Genomic DNA, 20,881 nt, shown 5'->3' with positions numbered 1-20,881 from the left:
TTTGTTGGATTAAGTAACCAAAATAATTGTTATGTCCCTTCATAATCCAATACGTGGTACCTAGTTCCATTTGGCTTACTTCATCATGATGATATTGCTTTAGGAGAATGATACTTATCAAGATGTGATGAAGTATTTTGGTGCTTAAAAGTAGTAAATATTCATAGCTTTTTGGAAGAATTGTTTAGTTAGGATTGCCAAAAATTGTTCCTAATGCGTCAACGTAAGTAGTCCCAACTATTTCATCTTCCCATTGTCCTCTAAAATAACACCCTCTATCTTTTACCAGAATTTCTATGATGTTGCAAATTGATCTATCTATAATGGGTATATGATATCCTAATAGATATATGGATAACCTTTCATCTTCATCTACATGTAAATTATTGTAAAATAGCCTAACAAGTCTAGGGTAGATAGGTTCACTCATTTAAAGGATTGGGAGAATGTCTAGATTAGCAAACCATTGAATATGTTTCAAATCACTTAATTCATCTAAATCAACATATTTACCCTTATGAACATGTCTAGACTCTATTGATAGAAATTTTAGGGCATGTTGATTAGAATCGAAAAGTAGGGAGTCATAATTTTCATTTAATCTCCTCTTTCCTTTGTCCCTAAAGGATATTCTAGAAGCCATGAGACTAAACATATAAATGATAAGAGAACTACACATAAGAGGCAAAATCTATTAACAAATTGAGAGAAGAGGTTTGAGAATTACCCTTGTAATAACCTTCTTAAAAGGTTAAGATTGATCTTTGAATTTGAAGAAAAGGAGGGTTTTCTTGAGTTTCTAGAGGAAGATCAAGGAGAATAAGGGGTGGAGAGGTATTTAGAGGTGTTTGGAGGAATGTAGGAAGGCTTGGGGTCGGTTCTACCTCTGGCCCTAAGTGCCTTTTTATAGGGCAGAGGTTACGGGCGGTGGCACCGCTAGCTGGGCGGTGCTACCACCTGCCACCCATGACAACTAGCTGTGCTACCACCAGTTGGGAGGTGCCGCCGCCTACAGGCAGTGAGCACTGCTCACAATGGTGTGTGGTGCTTTGACAGGTGATTTTAATATTACAAGATTTTTATTGTTATGAAGCATACAACCTTATTTACTTTATCATTTAAAATTTACATCATAAGAGGAGAAGATTCGTATTGAAGATTGTACGTTCATGATTCATTATATAAAATGCATACCATACTCAAACATTGTATAGAACTAGAAAAAAAATACATACTATAGTTTTATGATTCACCATATAAAATTTATACGTAAGCATCATAACAACTCATATGGAAAAATGCATATGACACATTGCGCATACTATAAGATCATGATTTAGGTGAGTGATCAAGAAAGTATGAAAATAAAAATTTAACAAATTTATGAATTCGGACAGTTTAATATCCCTAATTCCCTTCTAATGAAATCAAATTATTCTTCATTTAAGGGTTTTATAAAGATATCAGCTAATTGATGTTTCGTATCAATAAACTCTAATATTATATCATGATTATTAACAAGATCTCTTATAAAGTGATACCTAATGTCAATGTGTTTAGTTCTAGAGTGTTGAATAGGATTTTTAGTTAAGCATATTGGACTAGTGTTATCACACTTTATAGGTATGTTTCTCAGGTCAATTTCATAATCTTTTAAAGTGTTTTTCATCCATATAACTTAAGCACAACATACACCTGCAACTATGTACTCAGCTTTGGTTGCAGATAATGCAACCGAGTTTTGTTTCTTGGAAGACCAAGAAACGAGTGTGTGTCCTAAAATGACACATTCTGGATGTGCTTTTTCTATTTAAACTACATCCAGCAAAATCTGCATCAGCATAACCAAGCAATTCAAAGTTCTTAGATTTAGGATACCATAATCCTAGTTTATGAGTTCTTTTTAGGTATCTAAATATCATTTTAATGGCTTTTAAATGAGATTGCTTAGGGTTAGATTGAAATCTAGCACAAAGTCATACACTAAACATGATATCCGGTCTAATTGTGGTGAGGTAAAGCAAACTACCTATCATACCCCTATAAACTTTTTGATCAAAGCTTTCTCCACTTTCATCAATGTCTAACTTAGTGGAGGTACTCATAGGAGTGTTGATAGTTTTTGAACTATCCATGTTAAATCTGTTTAGCAAGTCTAAAATATATTTTGTTTGATTAAAAAAATACTATTGCTAAGTTGTTTAATTTGTAAACCTAAAAAGAATGTTAGTTCTCCCATTAGGCTCATTTCAAATTCTAGACTTGTGCTTTTGGCAAATGATTCACATAAGGATTCATTTGTAGAACCAAAAATAATGTCATCAACATAAATTTGAACAATAAGAAAATTATTTTCAAAATTTTTAATAAACTATATAGTATCAACCTTGCCGTTAGAAAAATTATTTTCGATAAGAAATGAGCTAAGTCTCTCATACCAAGCCCTTAGGGCTTGTTTTAAACCATAGAGAACTTTAGTCAATTTAAACACATGATTAGGAAGATTATCATTCTCAAATCCGGGAGGTTGTTTAACATAAACTTTTTCAGAAATAAAGTCATTAAAAAAATACTTTTAACATCCATTTGAAATAATTTAAAATTATTAAGGAGCTCGAGTCTTCACGAAGTTGGACCTCCGATCCAGTTACCACCAAATTCGGGTATGTGAAGACGACATTCCAAAAACTGCATTATGCACACATAACGGGTATTATGAATTCTTGATAATGCCTTTTGGACTCACTAATGCTCTTTCAACCTTCGAAAGTCTCATTAATGATATTTTTTAGAGCTTTCTTCGTAAATTTGTACTACCAAAATGTAGTTTTCTCTAGCAAAAAGTAGAGTACCTTAGGCACATAATATCATAAGGAGTGGCGGTAGACCCAACAAAAATTGAAGCAATACAAGGTTGACCGAAACCTATAAATATAAAATTACTACGTGGGTTCCTTGGACTAACGAGCTACTACTGAAAATTTGTTAAGGACTATGGGATGATTAGTGCACCCCTCACTTCTCTACTAAAAAAAGATGCCTTCCAATGGTCAGAAAAAGCCTTCGCTGTCTTCGACAAACTTAAGGCAACCATGATGACGATGCTAGTGCTAGCACTACTAGATTTCAACCGACCCTTCATCATTGAGACCAATGCATCTTGAGTCAGAATTGAAGTTGTTCTCATGTAAGATGGTTGACCACTCGCATACACCAGCAAGGCATTATCTCCCTCCTATCAAAATATGTCAATATATGATAAGGAGATTCTCGCCATTATGCAAACAGTAATGAGATGGAGACCCTACTTGATTGGTCAACGATTTCAAATTAAAACTAACTATAGAAGCTTCAAGTACTTTTTAGAGCAAAGGATTTCATCCCCCAAGCAGCAAAAATGGGTAACTAAACTTCTTGGATTTGGTTCAAAAAGGGGAAAGAAAATATTGTTGTAGATGCACTCTCACGGCTACCTAAGCAAGCTAAGTTTTCAGCCATCTCCCTTCCTACCACCAACTTCCTCGAGGACATTAGGGAAGAATAGAAGAAGGATCCATAGATCAACAACATCATTAAAAAATTGGAGGAGGATCCAAGTGTAATAGCCCATTACACTTGGGATTCGAGGGATCTACACTACAAAGGTCGCATTATGCTTATACTTGACTCCCCTCGCATCAAAATTATCCTATATGAAATGCACTCCATACCTTCAGTAGGGCACTCCGGATTCCTGAGAACCTACAAAAGAGTGAAGCAAAATTTTTATTGGAGAGGGATGAAAAAAATTATTGATGAATATGTGGCACAATATGATGTATGTTAATAGCATAAGGGTGAAAATAGTAGCATGTCCAGGGAAGTTACAACCACTACCTATACCGGATTCAGTATGGACTGACATCTCCATGGACTTCATCGAAGGGCTGCCACATTCCAAAGGTAAAAGCACAATACTCGTGGTGGTTGATTGACTTACGAAATATGCTTATTTTTGTGTTATGCTAAATCTCTACATTGTTGCTAGTATTGCCCAGATTTTTATAGAAAATATTATTAAACTACATGGGATGCTAGGGTCCATTCTAAGTGATTGTGATAGAATCTTCACCAGTAAATTTTGGACCGAGTTATTTCAGTTATAAGGCACCAAACTCAAGATGAGCATAGCATATCATCCATAAACTGACGGCTAAACAGAGGTGGTAAACAGGTGTTTAGAGACGTAGCTTCGATGTTTCGTCAATGACCGGCCAAAGGAGTAAGCGAAATGACTTTCCTAGGCCAAATGGTGGTATAATATTATATATCATTCATCTACAAAATGTACCCCTTATGAAGCACTATATGGTCAGCCGGCCCCTATGATTCTAAAGTATGTAATTGGCTCGGCCAAGGTAGATCAAGTCGACCAAGAATTGATTGACAGGGACAAACTCCTACAACTGTTAAAGGATAATCTCTCTACCACTCAAGCCAGAATGAAGCAGCAAGCCAACACACGACGAAGCGAAAGAGAATTTTTAGTAGAAAATTGGGTTTATCTTCATCTATAGCCATACAAGCAACTCTCCATCAACACTAAATACTCCATGAAGCTATCCCTATGTTTCTATTGGCCCTATCAAATCATAGAGCATATTAGGGCCGTGGTATATGAACTTAAATTTCCTAAGGATGCCAAAATTCACCATGTCTTCCACGTGTCATGCTTGAAGCTCATGTTGGGAGAACACGAGTTACCCTAGATCCAACTACCCAACACCATTGAGGATAGAGTTATTCAAGTCCAACCACAAGCCATCCTCGATCGCAGGATCGTGATGCATCGCCGACATCCTTCTACTGAAATACTAGTGTATTGGAATAATTTACCACTTGAAGACACCACATGAGAATTACATGAAGAGCTGAAGACCCGGTTCCTTGAGTTCATGAAATCTCAGCCTCAAAGATAAGGCTGATTTGAAGAAGGCGGGTCTATTATGACTCTAACTAGGAGAGTCCTAATTGAAAGGGGCATTCATGTTAACCTACCTAGCCGACCCCTATTAAAGAGGCGAAGAGGCCAGCTAGGTTAAGAGGTTATTTCTTAGAGAAGCATTAGGAGTTATAAAAGAATATGAGTCTTGAGTAGGAGTCATATTAGGAGTTGTTCTTAGAGAAGCATTAGGAGTTATAAAGGAATATGAGTCTTGAGTAGGAGTCTTATTAGGAGTTAGGGTTTAGAAGCCCTATAAATAGCCATATATTCATCCTCTTTTAACAAGCAATAGATGAATCTTTTTTGCAGCCTTTGAGCAGTAATTTGGAGGAATGAACCCCTATAGAGTTCCAAGGAGGCTGGTCCCCTAAAGAGATCAACCCCGAGCTTAGAATCTACAAGGGTTCTAATAAGACTTGAAACCATATTTTGGTATCATGCATACCCAAGTAATATTAATTTAAAATTTTATTAATTTAGTATCATGCCCAATGTGATAATGATGATGAATTGACATTTCTTACAATAACACTTTATGGGTTAAGATTTATTTTCTTTATCCAAATCATGATCTTGATTTCTCAATATTTGATACATAAAATTTTTCAATGAATCAAGATCTTGTTTTTGAACTCCCATGTTTCGTTTTGTTATTTGCTAAAAGGAAAAATAATTATAACATTTGTATTCTTCCCTTCTATTTGACAATGACATAGGGGAGCAAATCTTGCTAGCTTGCTAACTTGTTTTCCTTTTCAAAAACTTGCTAGTCTTCGTACTTCAAAGAGAAGTAACACTTGCCAAATTGCTAGCTTGCATGTTGTAAAATGATGTAAAATTTTGCTAGATTGTGCTTTGCAAAGGAAGCAAAAAATTACACTTCTCAAAAAAGAAAAATAAGCTATCTTACACATTTAATGGGAGTTTGCTAGCTTGCATACTTCAAGAAGAAGCAAAAAGTTGCTAGTTTGCATATCATAAAGAGAAGCAAAAAGCTTGCTCATCTCAAAAGATGCAAAATTTTTGCCAACTTTCATATGTGTAAAATTTGCTAGCTTGCGTGTTCCAAAATTATGTAAAGCTTACTAAATTTGCTAGAAATGTAAAAATTCTAGCTTGTACATTTCAAGTAGATGCAAAAACTTGCTATCTGACATATATCAAAAGGTGTAAAAAATTTTCAAAAAAAACTTACTAGCTTACATGGTGATAAATGTAATGATTTGAAATTATGTCTAAAAACTTGCTAGTTATACTTTTACTTTTTATTGATGACAAAGGAGGAGAAGTTATGATGACAATTTTGCATGGAATCCTATATTAAAAATTTGATTATGTATGATTTTATGATCATATGTTGCAAATATTCATGATGAAATATTGCTTTTGTAACATCCTTTATTTTTGAAAAAAATTGTAAGGGCTTATTTATAATGTAGAGACATAAATGTAAATATTAAAAATGTGATATGATTCATGAAAGATTCATATTAGGTTTTAAAAAAAGAAAATTAGTGGACACGTGTCACTAGCTAACCTAAGGTTGGTGCCACCTATGTTTGTTCTAAGGATGACATAGGTTTCTTTTATACATGCTTGTCACCTTGTAATATATATATTAGCTAAATCTAATGTATTAGAGGAGAAATTAAAAGAGGAAAACTTAAGAGCTACAGCCAACATGGGTTTGAGAGGAGAAGGGAAGAAGAATTGAAGTAGAAGGAGAAGAAGCTTTGCTTTGCTTGAGGTTTTGCATCAATTCCCCATATTTGGGAATCAAACATTTCTAAGGTAAGTATTCTAAGCCCTTCCTATAGAAATCTAAATCTCTGATTTCATCTTAATTCTGAAAACTTTGAAAGATTTTGACTCCATATATGATATTTTTGTCGTTTGGGAATAAAACTATGAATCTGAAATTTTTTTAAAGATTTGACCTTTCTGTATTTTTCTAGCCATAACTTTCTTTACTGATTTTAGATATAGGAGATGCTAAATGGATCCAAAAAAAATGCATAGCTCTTTCTTTTGATATCAGGATTTATAAATTTAGAGTCTATTTACCTACCGAAACTATTATTTCAATTGACTCTATGAAATCTGTAAAATAGAGACTATCTATTTTGACCTTTTAGTACTCTCTTATAACTCTCTGTTGAAAACTCTAATTTTTATGAATCATGATTTATTGGAAACTAGACTCATAAAGCTTTCTGTTTATATCTGATTTGAAATATTTTGAGTATAAATGCCTATTTAATCATCTATTCTAATTAACTCTATAAATTCTACAAAATAGAGATAATGTTCTCTAACATTTGGTTGCTAAATTATTTGTAACTCCTTATTAGAAACTTCTTTTCATACAAAACATAAGTTATCAAAACTATATTGATACAAATTTTGAATGACCAAGTTTTGTGCAATTTTGAGTATAATTGGTTATCCAAATAATTCATGCAATGTGTCTCTCAAATTCTATCATAATTGAGTTTTGATCGATTTCACCGATTCTTGTTTTATCTCTTTGGAAATTGATTTCAGCTAAAATCCTTACTTCAGTTGAGCTTTACATTATTGCTTTGAATTTATATATACTCTTGTCCTACAAGTATTTACATACTTGAATCTATTATGTAAAATTCATGTTTGTATCATAATGTTCCATATAGGCACATGCATTTCGTCGTTCCGTATGTGTTTCTGATATGTCATAATTTTATTGTTTACAATACCCTTTTGTACTCTGATATTTATGGGATAAATATGAACCTTTCCCAAAAATAGTAAAGGGAGTTATTCTATTGGCCCCCTATGACTTCACTCGGACATGGGTGGATAGAGCTCCTAAACGTGGGAGTCTTATGTTTAGTGGTCATTCAAAAATGCATGGACCATATTATATGATGATCCCACTTCACCATATATGTATTTGATATGATATCCAAAGCTTTGTTTATGTGCTTCTATATATGCTTTAGATAAGAATGAAATGTATGCAACGTCATATGCGACGTTTAAGCTTCTGTTTCATATTTGTTCTTTGAAATGTTTCAAAATATTTCATTTGTTACTAATATACTCCAAAATATTTCATATGCCCTTGATATGCTTCGAAATGCTTCATATGCAATTGATATCCTTCAAAATATTTTAAATGTCATTGATATGCTTCGAAACATTTCATACGTCATTGATATTTTTTGAAATATTTCATATGTTATTGATATGCTCCGAAATATTTCATACGTCCTTGATATGCTCCGAAATGCTTCCTATGCCATTGATATACTCTAAAATGTTTTGTATGTCATTAATATATTCTGAAGCATTTCATTTACACTAAGGATATCGGAGTTACGGAGTTAACTGGCCGATTGGGCAATAGACCGCAAGAGAGGACGATGCGCCGAAGAATCAAATGAAGCATCGATAGACCAATGACATGCCGAACAACATGATTCATGCTTAGTATTAATGGTCTAGATCGAAGTATATTTTTATATGTGTAGGATTAACTACGATAATAAGGCATAAAATAAAATAAAGTCCCGGAGTCAAGAATGTAATTTCGTTGGGAGTTCGAGAGTTTGTTGGAAGTCCAGACATTCGTCAGAAGTTCTACAGGAACCAATCGAGAAGTATCGGAGCTTGCTAGAGAATCTCATCGGAACCTACCAAGAAGATCATCGTGAAGTCCAGTAGTTTGCTAGGAGTCCGCTGGAACATTGCCAAGAGATCGTCGGAAGTTCGCCGGAAGCTTGCCGGAAGAAACTAGACTTACAGACTTGTTTAGTTTAGGAAATGTCTTAGAATTCATAGTTAGCATATAATTGGGATTGAAATTGGACCAACATAATTAGGGGCTAGTTGGGCCCATGTAAGGATTGTGTTGAGCCCAATGAAATGTTCAAATAGTGACCCAAGAAGTGGCATAGCCTTCGAGACTGTGTTAGGTAGTGGTACCGCCAGTTTAGGCAGTGGTACCGCCCAATGGCCCAGTGCCAGGTGGTGGTATCGCTAGATTGGGTGGTGGTGCCGTCTAGTACAGTGTTAGTGTTAGACTGACACTAACAATGGTACCGCCCAGCATAGGCGGTGGTACCGCCCGTACACAGGAAACCTAGGATGAGATATTTTTAAGCTCTAAGTTTGAATCAACTTGAGACCTATAACTATCTCTCTCATCCCTAGTTAAAGAATACACGACCTAGAGCAAAAAGAAAAGAAAACTCTATTGCAATTGTGTGTGAAACTCCTCTCAAAGTTCTAAGTGTTAGAATAGGTTGAGAGAGGAGAAAGTGGGGTGTAAGGGTTATCTCCTAAACCTGGTAAAAGGAGAATTGAGTTATCAGAAGGAGGTTGGTCTTCACCTATTGAAGAAAGACTGATAGTAGATGCGGGTGGCCTCGATGGAAGAGGAATCGATGGAGTGGATGTAGGTCATGTCGACCGAACCACTATAAAAATCTGGTTTGCATTTCTCTTGTTTAATTTACTTTACTACAAACCACTTTACTTGCTTTACATCCACTATCTTTCATATGCTTTCAAAGTTAATACCTTTATGAAATGGTTTTTTATCGAAAATAGATTTAATCGCAACGAAGTTCTGAACCAACGTAATTTTTACCACTACACTAATTCACCCCCCTAGTACCGACTCTTTTCCTAACAATTGGTATCAAAGACTCGTTTTTTCATTTGGTTTAACACCCAACGAGAAATGACTCTTTTCAGCTTTCAAGAGGGTTACTCTCTCATTCGTCCTCCCTTGTTCAATGGGATGGACTACAGATATTGAAAAACTCGAATGAGAGTTTTTTTTACTTTCTTTGGATTTAAATTTATAAAGTATTATGAAAAATGGTTTTCGAATGTCTTCTCTTCCAATGAACCATTGGAATAATTTGGAGAAAAAGACGTTTTCTTTAAATGCTAGAGCTATGAGCTATGAATGCTCTATTTTACGCCTTAGATAAAACTGAGTTTAATCGAGTTTCTACTTGCGAAATGACCTTTGACATTTGGCATATTCTTGAAATCACATATGAAGGCACTAGCAAAGTTAAAAATTTGAAAATCAACTTTTTGATGCATGATTTTGAGTTGTTTCATTTGGAACCAAGAGAGACTATTAGAGACATGTACACCCATTTTACGGATGTCGTCAATAATTTAAAAGGACTTGGTAAAAGCTTTTCAAATTTTAAACTTGTTAACAAGATTTTATGATCACTTTCTAAAAATTAAGATTTAAAAATAATGGCTATTTAAGAATAAAAAATTTTGAATACTTTTTTAATCGAAGAACTTATCAGGTCTCTAATGACCTATGAAATGACATGCAACGCACATGAAGAACTTGAGAACCACATTCTAAAGAACAATAAGGATTTTGGACTAAAAACAATTGAAGACCACTCGAGCATAATCTCAAGTAATGGTAAACTTGAACTCATCACTATGAAATTTAGAAAGTTTATGAAACAAAAATTAAATTAAAGAACAAAAAGAATGTAACTACTTGCTATGAATGCAAGAAGAGGTTTGGAATGAATCGAGCTCCTCCGAAGACAAGGAGAAAATCAACAAAGGCGAGGTAGCAAACTACGCCTTAATGGCTTTTGACGACGAGGTAAATGAAACTCCCTTAATTTATTTCAAAATTATATGATGCTTTTAATGAGTTATTTTTAATTTAGTTTAATTATTTTTATTGAAAATTATATGTTTAATAATATAATGAAAATGCTAAAAAATTAGGATCATGCTTATCATTCTAGTAATTTTGAAAATGATCATGAAAATTGTATGTTTTATGATAAATGAATAAAATGTTAGAATTAAATATAGTGATTAATTTCTTGTATGGTATAAACAATTATTTGTATTGTTTTTCGAGTTTTGTTGGATGGCTTTCATATGAAAATTTTGAGCATATTTATATAAAATCAATCACATAAAAGGTAAATCAAATCTTTTGTCTAAAGAAACAATAATGTGTAACATATTGATTTCTGTATTGATTTCTGACTTTGATTGAAAACGCTCAATGAAATCATGCTTGTTGTTTTTAATAAAAGTTTTGGTACAATGCTTGATGACTTTATTCTATGTATGAGATTTTGAAGTTATACATAATAGCTTTTGTATGGAAGGCTTGATGATTTTTGTGATGAATCTTGTCCTTGGTTTTCGACTTTAAACATGGTGCATGGTTTTGATATAAGAACAGATATTTGGCTATGCTAATATAAAGTCAATCATACAAATTGAAACTAAAGAAGATTAGATATCTTTAAGAATCATTCAATATTATGTTCAATGAAGCCATACTTAATATCTTAATGAAAATGTTAAGAGATTTGATATCATGCTTAATGAGTTTATATTTCAAAATTTTGCATGATGATTTTTATGATTTATGGCTTGTTGATCCTTGTCGTGATGAAATTTAATTTTTTGGTTTTAAAACGATGATAAATGTTTTTATTTATCAAAGGCATGCTTGTATGAAATAAAAGGGGAATACATTTCTTGAAAATTTCTCAATTCCTATGTTATGAATTTTTGAACCATGAAATTGATTTGATTTTTCATTAATGAATCCATGTATATTATGCTTTTGTGAATCTCATGGATTATGAAAATGATTTAAATTTAATAGATTTTATTGAAATCATGATCTTGATTTCTCATGATTTATAACTTGAAATCGTTTATAAATCAAGATCTTGTTCTTTGAACTCTCATATTTCTTATGGTTTACTAAAGAAGAAAATTTCCTAAATGAATCATGATTGTTCTTGTGAGTTCTTTGTACTCCTACAATTTTTTTTTGTATGTTATTTAAGAGGAGATTTAATATATGAATCATGTATTTTGGTATTTACATGATCTTATCTCTCATGATATAATTTATTTTTGTATAACTCCTTGTATTCATCACCCAATTAATTTTTTTTTCTTGATGAGATGAAATGAATGTGATGAAATAAAAATATGCTTGAAATATGGGATGTAATGTAATTTGACATTTAGATACCATATCATGATTTAAAATGCTATGATTTGTTGCTAAAATGATGTATTATGAATGCTTGATATCTTGTATGATATGATGATTGATATATTGTTAGTATCATGCATAAAGTAAGGATGAAATGTAAGATTTTGAAATTGTGCATATTTTAATTTGAAACTATTATGATGCACAAACATATTGAAAAAAGATTGATACTTCAACTTTGTCATGATTTAAAAATTCATGTAAAGGGAAAAAAAATTACAAACATTGTATTCTTCCCTTCTTTTTGACAATGATAAAGGGGGAGAAATATTGCTAGCTCAAACATTGCAAAGGAAGCAAAAATTTGCTAGCTTACAAATTGCATGGAGAAAGAAGTGCTAACTTGCATATCTAGCAAAATTTACAAAGTTGCATATTTCAAGAAGCAAGAGTTACTTTCTTGAACATCTTAAAATTTGCTAGCTTGCATATTCTAAAATGATGCATTGCTATCTTGCTAGCTTTCTATCTTACGTTCTTTTTCAAAAACTTGTTAACCTTTATACTTCAAAGAGAGTAACACTTGACAAATATGCTAGTTGTATGTTCTAAAACTTGCATATCATAAAAATTGCTAGCTTGTAATCTAAAGAGAGGCAAAAAATTGCTAGTCAAGAAAAGCAAACATGCTAAACTTGTACATCTTTAATTATTGCTAGCTTGTATAATAATAAAACTGAAAATTATATTTATTATGCAATGACTTGAACTTGTTTGTCTAAAACACTTGATAATTGAACTTCACTTTTTTGTTGATGACAAAGGGGGAGAAGTATGTTGATGTTATACATGATTTTATCATGATATATTGCTTGGATTTTTGAATCCAAGAGTTCTATCAATATGCCATATTGATAGGGGGAGTTAAGGTTAACTCCATCATCAATTGGTTGTCATCATCAAAAAGGGAGAGATTGTTAAATCTTATATTTTGATAATGAAACTAATTGATAAGTGTTTATGATTTGATCTGCATTTTTAGTGATGCAGCAAGGTTCGATCATGATTAGATAATTAAAGCAGGAAGAATCATGTTGGGCCAGTGGAACATGTAAGAAGATTGGACGTCGAGCCGGAGGATCGGTCGACGTATCAATAGAAGGCTTCGAGTCATTGATTTGGGCATCAGGCCAAGAAGAGTAGATATTGCGTCAAGGATATCAGAGTTGCGGAGTCAACTGGCCGATTAGGCAATAGACCGCAAGAGAGAACGATGCGTTGAAGAATCAGACAAAGCGTCAACCAATGACATGTCGGACAACATGATTCATGCTTAGTATTAATTGTCTAGATCGAAGTATATTTTTACATGTGTAGGATTAACTACGATTGCAATGCATAAAGAAAAATAGAGTCCCGGAGTCAAGAAAGTGATTTTGTTGGGAGTTTGAAAGTTCATTGGAAGTCTGGACGTTCATTGAAAGTTCTGTAGGAACCAATCGAGAAGTCTCAGAGCTTACCAGAGAAGCTCATCAGAACTATCCAAGAAGATCGTCGTGAAGTCCAGGAGCTTGTCGAGAGTCCGTTGAAACATTGCCGAGAGATTGTCGGAAGATCGCCGGAATAAACTAGACTTATGGACTTGTTTAGCTTAGAAAATGTCTTAGAATTCGTAGTTAGCACATAATTGGGATTGGAATTGGGCCAACCCAATTAGGGGCCAGTTGAGTCCATGTAAGGACTATGTTGGGCCCAATGAAAGGCCCAAACAGTGACCCAAGAAGTGGCACCATCATGGCATAGTTTTCGAGACTATGTCAGGCGGTAGTACCGCCAGTCTGGTTGTGGTACTGCCTAGTGGCCCAGTGTCAAGTGGTGGTACCGTCCAGTGCAGTGTCAATGTTAGACTGACATAGGCGGTGGTACCGCCCGTACCTAGAAAACTCGGGATGTGATATTTTTAGGCTCCAAATTTGAATCAACTTGAGGCCTACAAATACCCCTCTCATCTCTGGTTAAAGAATACACAACCTAGAGCAAAAAGGAAAGAAAACTCTATTGTAATTATGTGTGAAACTCCTCTCAAAGTTCTAAGTGTTAGAATAGGTTGAGAGAGGAGTAAGTGGGGGTGTAAGGGTTATCTTCTAAACCCGGTAAAAGGAGAATCGAGTTTTAAGAAGGAGGTTGGTCTTCGCCTATTGAAGGAAGACCGATAGTGGATGCTGGTGGCCTCAACGGAAGAGGAATCGGTAGAGTGAATGTAGATCACGTCGACCGAACCACTATAAAAATCTGGTTTGTGTTTCTCTTGTGTACTTTACTTTACTACAAACCACTTTACTTGCTTTACATCCACTATGCTCTTCCATACGCTTTCAAAGTTAATACTTTTACAAAATAGTTTTTCGTCGAAAATAGATTTAATCGCAACGAAGTTTTGAACCAACATAATTTTTACCGCTACACTAATTCACCCCCCCACCCCCCCCTCTTAGTGGCGACTCTTTTCCTAGCAGTTTTGAAGTATTTCATACACATCGATATGTTCTGAAATATTTTATCCACCATTGATATGCTCCGAAATATTTCCTATGTCATTGATATACTCTAAAATGCTTCATATGTCATTGATATGTTCCGAAACATTTTATACGCTATTGATATTTTCTGAAATGTTTCATCCACCATTGATATACTCTAAAATATTTTATATGCCATTGTTATATTCTGAAACATTTCATACACCATTGATATACTCCGAAATATTTCATCCGCCATTGATATGATCTGAAATGTTTCTTATACCATTAATATGTTCAGAAATATTTCATACACCATTGATATGCCCCGAAATGCTCCTTACGTCAATGATTTGCTCCATTTAGTCTCTACTCCCTTGTTATGAATAAAACATGCTTCAAATGAAATGACATTGTAATTCTTCATTCGTTGAGTGACTATTTATGAACTCTTGTATCCCTACCTTGTATTTGGTACCTTATTTGTTCAAAAATTGTCCTCTTTTATTATGGATATGTTAGTCACTTGCTGAGCTCTATATGCTCACCCCATTGCTATATAAATTTTTCAGGATAACTTGTCGCTCGCTAAAATATTTAAATTGGGCTAAGGCAATGGAAAGCTAGAAGACTTTGGGCAAACCTTTAGTAGATGATGTGTTTTTGTTGTATAAGTACACTTTGTGTCTAATGGAATATTTGATGATAAATCTGAACTTATGAGTTTTGTAAAAGTTTAAAGAACCTCTCATGTTTAAGATTTTGGAGTGAAGTAAATTTGTGTAATGATATGAACATGTGGTAAATGTTGGTTTTTGTGATTGTATAGAATATCACACTTATGGATTTATGAGGTGGTTATTGTCTTGGTGAGTTGGTTTTACATTTTACAATTCATCGAGTAATATGATATATAATTTTAAACTACACAGGTCTTATGAATTATGGAATTATGGATGTGACTTGAATATTTTCTCAGTGTCCTCAAATGTGTGTTTTGATTCTGGAATGGATTGTTTGATAAATTGTTGTCTAATGGATTGTTGTTGAATGTTAATATTATAATTCAAGGGGGTGTGACAAAGATAGTATCAGAGTATGATTTGAGGATCACTGAGATATTTGATATGTTTGATGTGCAAAATATATTGAGGTCTAGTAAACTATAGTGATCGGTGAAAATTTACTTTGATGTCTTTTAGGAATCTATGATGTCGAGTACATTTGGTCTTTTTGCTTCATCTTCTTTTGAGTAATTAAGTGAGATGAAAGTGTTGATCGGGGACATCAAATTAGAATAGACTAGGAATGAGATAATTTAAGGAGCTTAGTCCTCCTAGTTTTAGTAGGGAGCCTGATCCAATGGTAGCAAAACAATAGATGATACGGATAGAGAAAATATTTGACATCTTAAATTACCTTGATGATTAGAAGATTTCTCTTACTGCCTTTATGTTGGAAGGAGAGGTTGAGTACTGGTGAAGAATGATAAAAAGAATTTCTGAAGTTAAATACGAGTCAATCACATGGAAAGTATTCATAGAAGAGCTCAACGATAAATATTTCCCAGATTGCATTAGAGAGTAGAAAGAATTGGAGTTCTTGAATCTTATCCAAGGAAACTTGACGATAGCAAAGTATTAATCTAAATTCACTAAACTCTCTAAATTTGCCACTCATATAAATGATGATAAAACTAGAAAAGCAAAACTCAAAGTATGAAAGGGCCTAAGGCCAACAATAAGAAGTTGGATATCAACCTTAAAACTCAAAGCATATGCGGATGTGGTAGAAAGGGCTTTGATAATTGAAAAAGACTTAGAGAAAATTCAGGAAATTAGGGGTAAAAAAGATAAGGATAAGTTTATCGACACAAATAAGAGAGGAAAAGAATCTAAAACAAGTTATAAGAGGGTCAAGACGTTTGGATTTGGAAAGGGAAAACTCACTCAATAGAATGCAAAATTTATATGGGGTGATGATTGTGAGTGAAGTTTTCAAAAGTTCAAAAAAAAAAAAAGATTGACTAGTGCCCGTATTATTACTATTTCAAGTGGTTAAGAGGGATTTGTAGTTTATATCGATGCCTCAAGAAAGAGCGATGGATGTGTTTTGATGCATGAAGGGAAAATGATTGCTTATGTTTCTAAACAACTAAAAAGTTATGAACTGAATTATCCAACTCATGATTTGGAATTGGCAGTAATTATTTTTGTTCTAAAGATTTGGAGGCATTACTTGTATGGGTGGACATTTGAAGTTTTATTGATCACAAGAGTTTCAAGTATATTTTTACCCAGAAAGAGCTAAACATGAGGCAACGAAGAGAGATAGAACTTCTAGAGGATTATGATTGTACCATCTGTTATCACCCTGGGTAGAGCCAATGTTGTAGCTGATGCACTTAGCAGAAAATCTACAAGTTTTATGGATAGACTGGTTGAGAAATAATGGAAGTTATTAGAAAATTTTTTTGATTTGAATGATATGAGGAAAGGGTAAGGCTCAATGATGTTGATGGCCTTAATCTATCTGCAATCTTGATCTCAACTTTTTATCGAAGGAGGTATGACAAATTTAGAGGACAAAAATTTTCTTTCAAGGAGGGTAGAGTGTAAATCCCTTATTTTTGAAAAAATTTGTAAGGACCTATTTATAATTAGGGACCTAAATATAAATATTAAAAATATGATATAATTTGTGAAAGATTCATATTAGGTTTTTAAAAAAAATAAAAAATTGGTGGACATGTGTCATAAGCTAACCTAAGGTTGGTGCCACCTATGTTTATTCTAAGGATGATACATAGGCTTCTTTCATGCATGATTGCCACCTTATAATCCTTATATTAACTAAATCTAATACTTTAGAGGAGAAATTAAATGAGGAAAACTTAAGAGCTACAGCCAATGTGAGTTTGAGAGGAAAAGGGAAGAGGAATTGAAGTCAAAGAAGGAGAATAAGCTTTGCTTCGCTTGAGGTTTTACATCAATTTCCCACATTTGGGAATTAAACTTTTCCAAGGCAAGTGTTCTAACCCCTTTCTAAAGAAATCTTGATCTCTAACTTTATCTTCATTCTAAAAGCTTCGGAAGAATTTGCTCCATACTTGATATTTTTGTCGTTTGGGAATAAAATTGTGAATCTATAATTTTTTGAAGATTTAACCTTTCTCTATTGTTCTAGCCAAAACTTTCTGCACTGATTTTGGATTTAGGAGAAACCAACATCCGAAAATAGACTCATAGATCTTTCTTTTGATACTAAGATTTATAAATTTGGAGTCTATTTATCTACCAAAATTGTTATTTTAATTGACCCTATGAAATCTGTAAAATAAAGATTATCGATTTTAAAGATTAGACGTCGAGTCGAAGGATCGGTCGACGTATCGACAAAAGGCTTTGGACTATGAGTTCGAGCATCGAGCCAAGAAGAGCGGATATTATGCTAAGAAAATTGGAGTTACGGAGGTCAACTAGCCGATTGGGCAATAGGTCGTAAGAGAGGACGATGCGACGAACAATCGGACAAGGCGTCGATAAACCAATGATATACCGAACAACATTTGATTAGATTAATATTAATTGTCTAGATTGAAGTAGATTTTATTTGTGAAGGATTAACTATGATAGTGATCAAGGCATAAAGCAAAATAAAGTTCCGAAGTCAAGGACAAGATTTCGTTGGGAGTTCGAAAGTTCATTGGAAGTCCGAACGTTCGTCGGAAGTTTTGTCGGAATTGATCGAGAAATCCAGGAGCTTGCCAAAGAAGCTTATCGAAACTCACTAAGAAAATTGTTGTGAAGTCCATGAGCTTGTCGGGAGTCCGTTGGAACATTGCCGAGAGATCGTCGGAAGTTCACCAGAAGCTCGCTGGAAGAAACCTAGACTTACGGACTTGTTTAGCTTAGTAAATGTCTTAGATTTCGTAGTTAGCACATAATTGGGATTAGAATTGGGCCAACCCGATTAGAGGCCAGTTAGGCCCATGTATGGATTGTGTTGGGCCCAATAAAAGGCCCAAATAGTGACCCAATAGGTGGCACCGTCATGACATAGTCTCTAAGACTATGTCAGGCGGTGGTATCGCTAATCTGGGCGATGGTACCACCCAATGGCAATGTCAAGTGGTGGTACCACCTAGAACAGTCTTCCAAGCGGTGGTACCGCTAAACTAAGTGGTGGGACTACCTAGTGTTAGTGTTGTATGTGGTGGTACCGCCCAGCATAGGCGGTGGTACCACTAGGACCCGAGGAACCCGAGATGAGACCTTTTTAGGCTCTAAGTTTGAATCAATTTGAAGCCTATAAATACCCCTCTCACCCATGGTTAAACTATATAAGAATTGAGAGTGAAAAAGAAAGAAATGCTATTGTAATCTTATGTGAACTCCTCTCCTTCTTACAAGTGCTAGAATAGTTTGAGAGAGGAGTAAGTGGGGGTATAAGGGTTATCTCCTAAACCTAGTAAAAGGAGAAAGCGCTGTAAAAAGTGGTCGGTCTTCGCCTATTGAAGGATGACCATTAGTGGATGTTGGTGGCCTCGACGGAAGAGGAATCGGAGTGGATGTAGGTCACGACGACCGAACCACTATAAACTCGGTTTGCATTTACTTTGAGCAATTTACTTTTATAGCAAACTACCTCTTCTCCTTACTATGCTTTTACTATGCTTATGCTCGCATATGCTTTCAAGTATACATTTTTTAGATTAGTTTTTATAGCAAGAAGATTTTTATTAAATCGATGTTTTTACTACTGCACTAACTCACCCCCCCCCCCCCCCACCCCACACCCCTTAGTATCGACTTGTTCCTAACAGTTGGTATCAGAGCCACATTCTTCTTATTTAGTTTAACACCTAAAGAGAAATGGTTTTTTTTTTCTTTCAAGAATGTCACTCTCTCATTCGTCTACCCTTATTCAATGGGAAAGACTACACATATTGGAAAACTCGAATTAGAGTTTTCTTGCTTTCTTTGGATTTGAATTTATGGAATATTATCGAAAGTGGCTTTTGAATGTCTTCTCTTCCAATGAACCATTGAAATGATTTGGAGAAGAAAACTTTTTCTTTAAATTCTAGAGTTATGAATGCTCTATTTTGCACCTTAGACAAAAATGAATTCAATCGGGTTTCTACTTACAAAATGACTTTTGACATTTGGCATATTCTTGAAATCACACATGAAGGCACTAGCAAAGTTAAAGATTCAAAAATCAACTTTTTGATGTATGATTTTGAATTGTTTTATATGAAACCAAGCAAAACCATTGAAGACATGTACACCTGTTTTACGGATGTCGTCAATGGTTTAAAAGCACTTGGTAAAAATTTTTCAGATTTTAAACTTATAAACAAAATTTTACATTCTCTTAATAAGAACTGGGATTCAAAAGTAACTACCATACAAGAGGCAAAAGACTTAAACAAGCTTCCACTCGAAAAACTAATTTGGTCTTTAATGACCTATAAAATGACCAATATGGCACAAAATGAACTTGAGGACAACCTTCCAATGAATAGGAAGGATTTTGGACTTAGAACAATTGAAGACCACTCGAGTATAAGCTCAAGTGATGGTGAACTTGAACTCCTCACTATGAAATTTAAAAAGTTCATGAAATAAAAATTAAAGAATAAAAAGAATGCAACTACTTGCTATGAATGCAAGAAGAATAAAGCACTTTAGGACAAAATAAGCTCATCCGAAGATGAGGAGCAAACCAATAAGGGCAAGGTGGCAAACTATGCCTTAATGGCTTTTGATGATGAGGTAATCAAAACTCTCTTAATTTATTTCAAAATTACATGATGCTTTTCATGAGTTATTTTTAATTTAGTTTAAAAAAATTATTTTTCTTGAAAATTGTATGTTTATTAATGTAATGAAACTGCTAAAAAATATTGGGGATTATGCTTTTCTTTTTCTAACTAATTTTAAAAATGATAATGAAAATTGTATGCTTTTTGATAAAGGAACAAAATGTTAGACTTAAATCTAATGCTTAAGATAAATCCTGTGTATGTTTTTAAGAAGCATTAATATGTATCATGTTGATTTCCGTATTGTTTCTCGATTTTGATTGAAGATAATCTATGATTAATAAAACCATGTTTGATTTGAAGTAATGCATAATGATCATGCTTAGTAAGTTTATATTTGAAAATTATACATGATGATTTTTGGGTAATTTATGATTTATTGATCTTGATGATTTCAATGATAAGATTTACTCTTTCAATTTTAAATAATGTTGTATGGTTTTCATACGAAAAACTTGAGCATGCTTATATGAAATCAATCACTTAAATTGAAACAACTAAAACGAGAAAAATATTTTTTTTAATTTATTTTTCTC

Source organism: Musa acuminata, chromosome BXJ1-7 (assembly GCF_036884655.1).
Source record: "Musa acuminata AAA Group cultivar baxijiao chromosome BXJ1-7, Cavendish_Baxijiao_AAA, whole genome shotgun sequence".
NCBI classification, from domain to species: domain Eukaryota; kingdom Viridiplantae; phylum Streptophyta; class Magnoliopsida; order Zingiberales; family Musaceae; genus Musa; species Musa acuminata.
Note: the sequence above shows the minus strand (reverse complement) of the source record.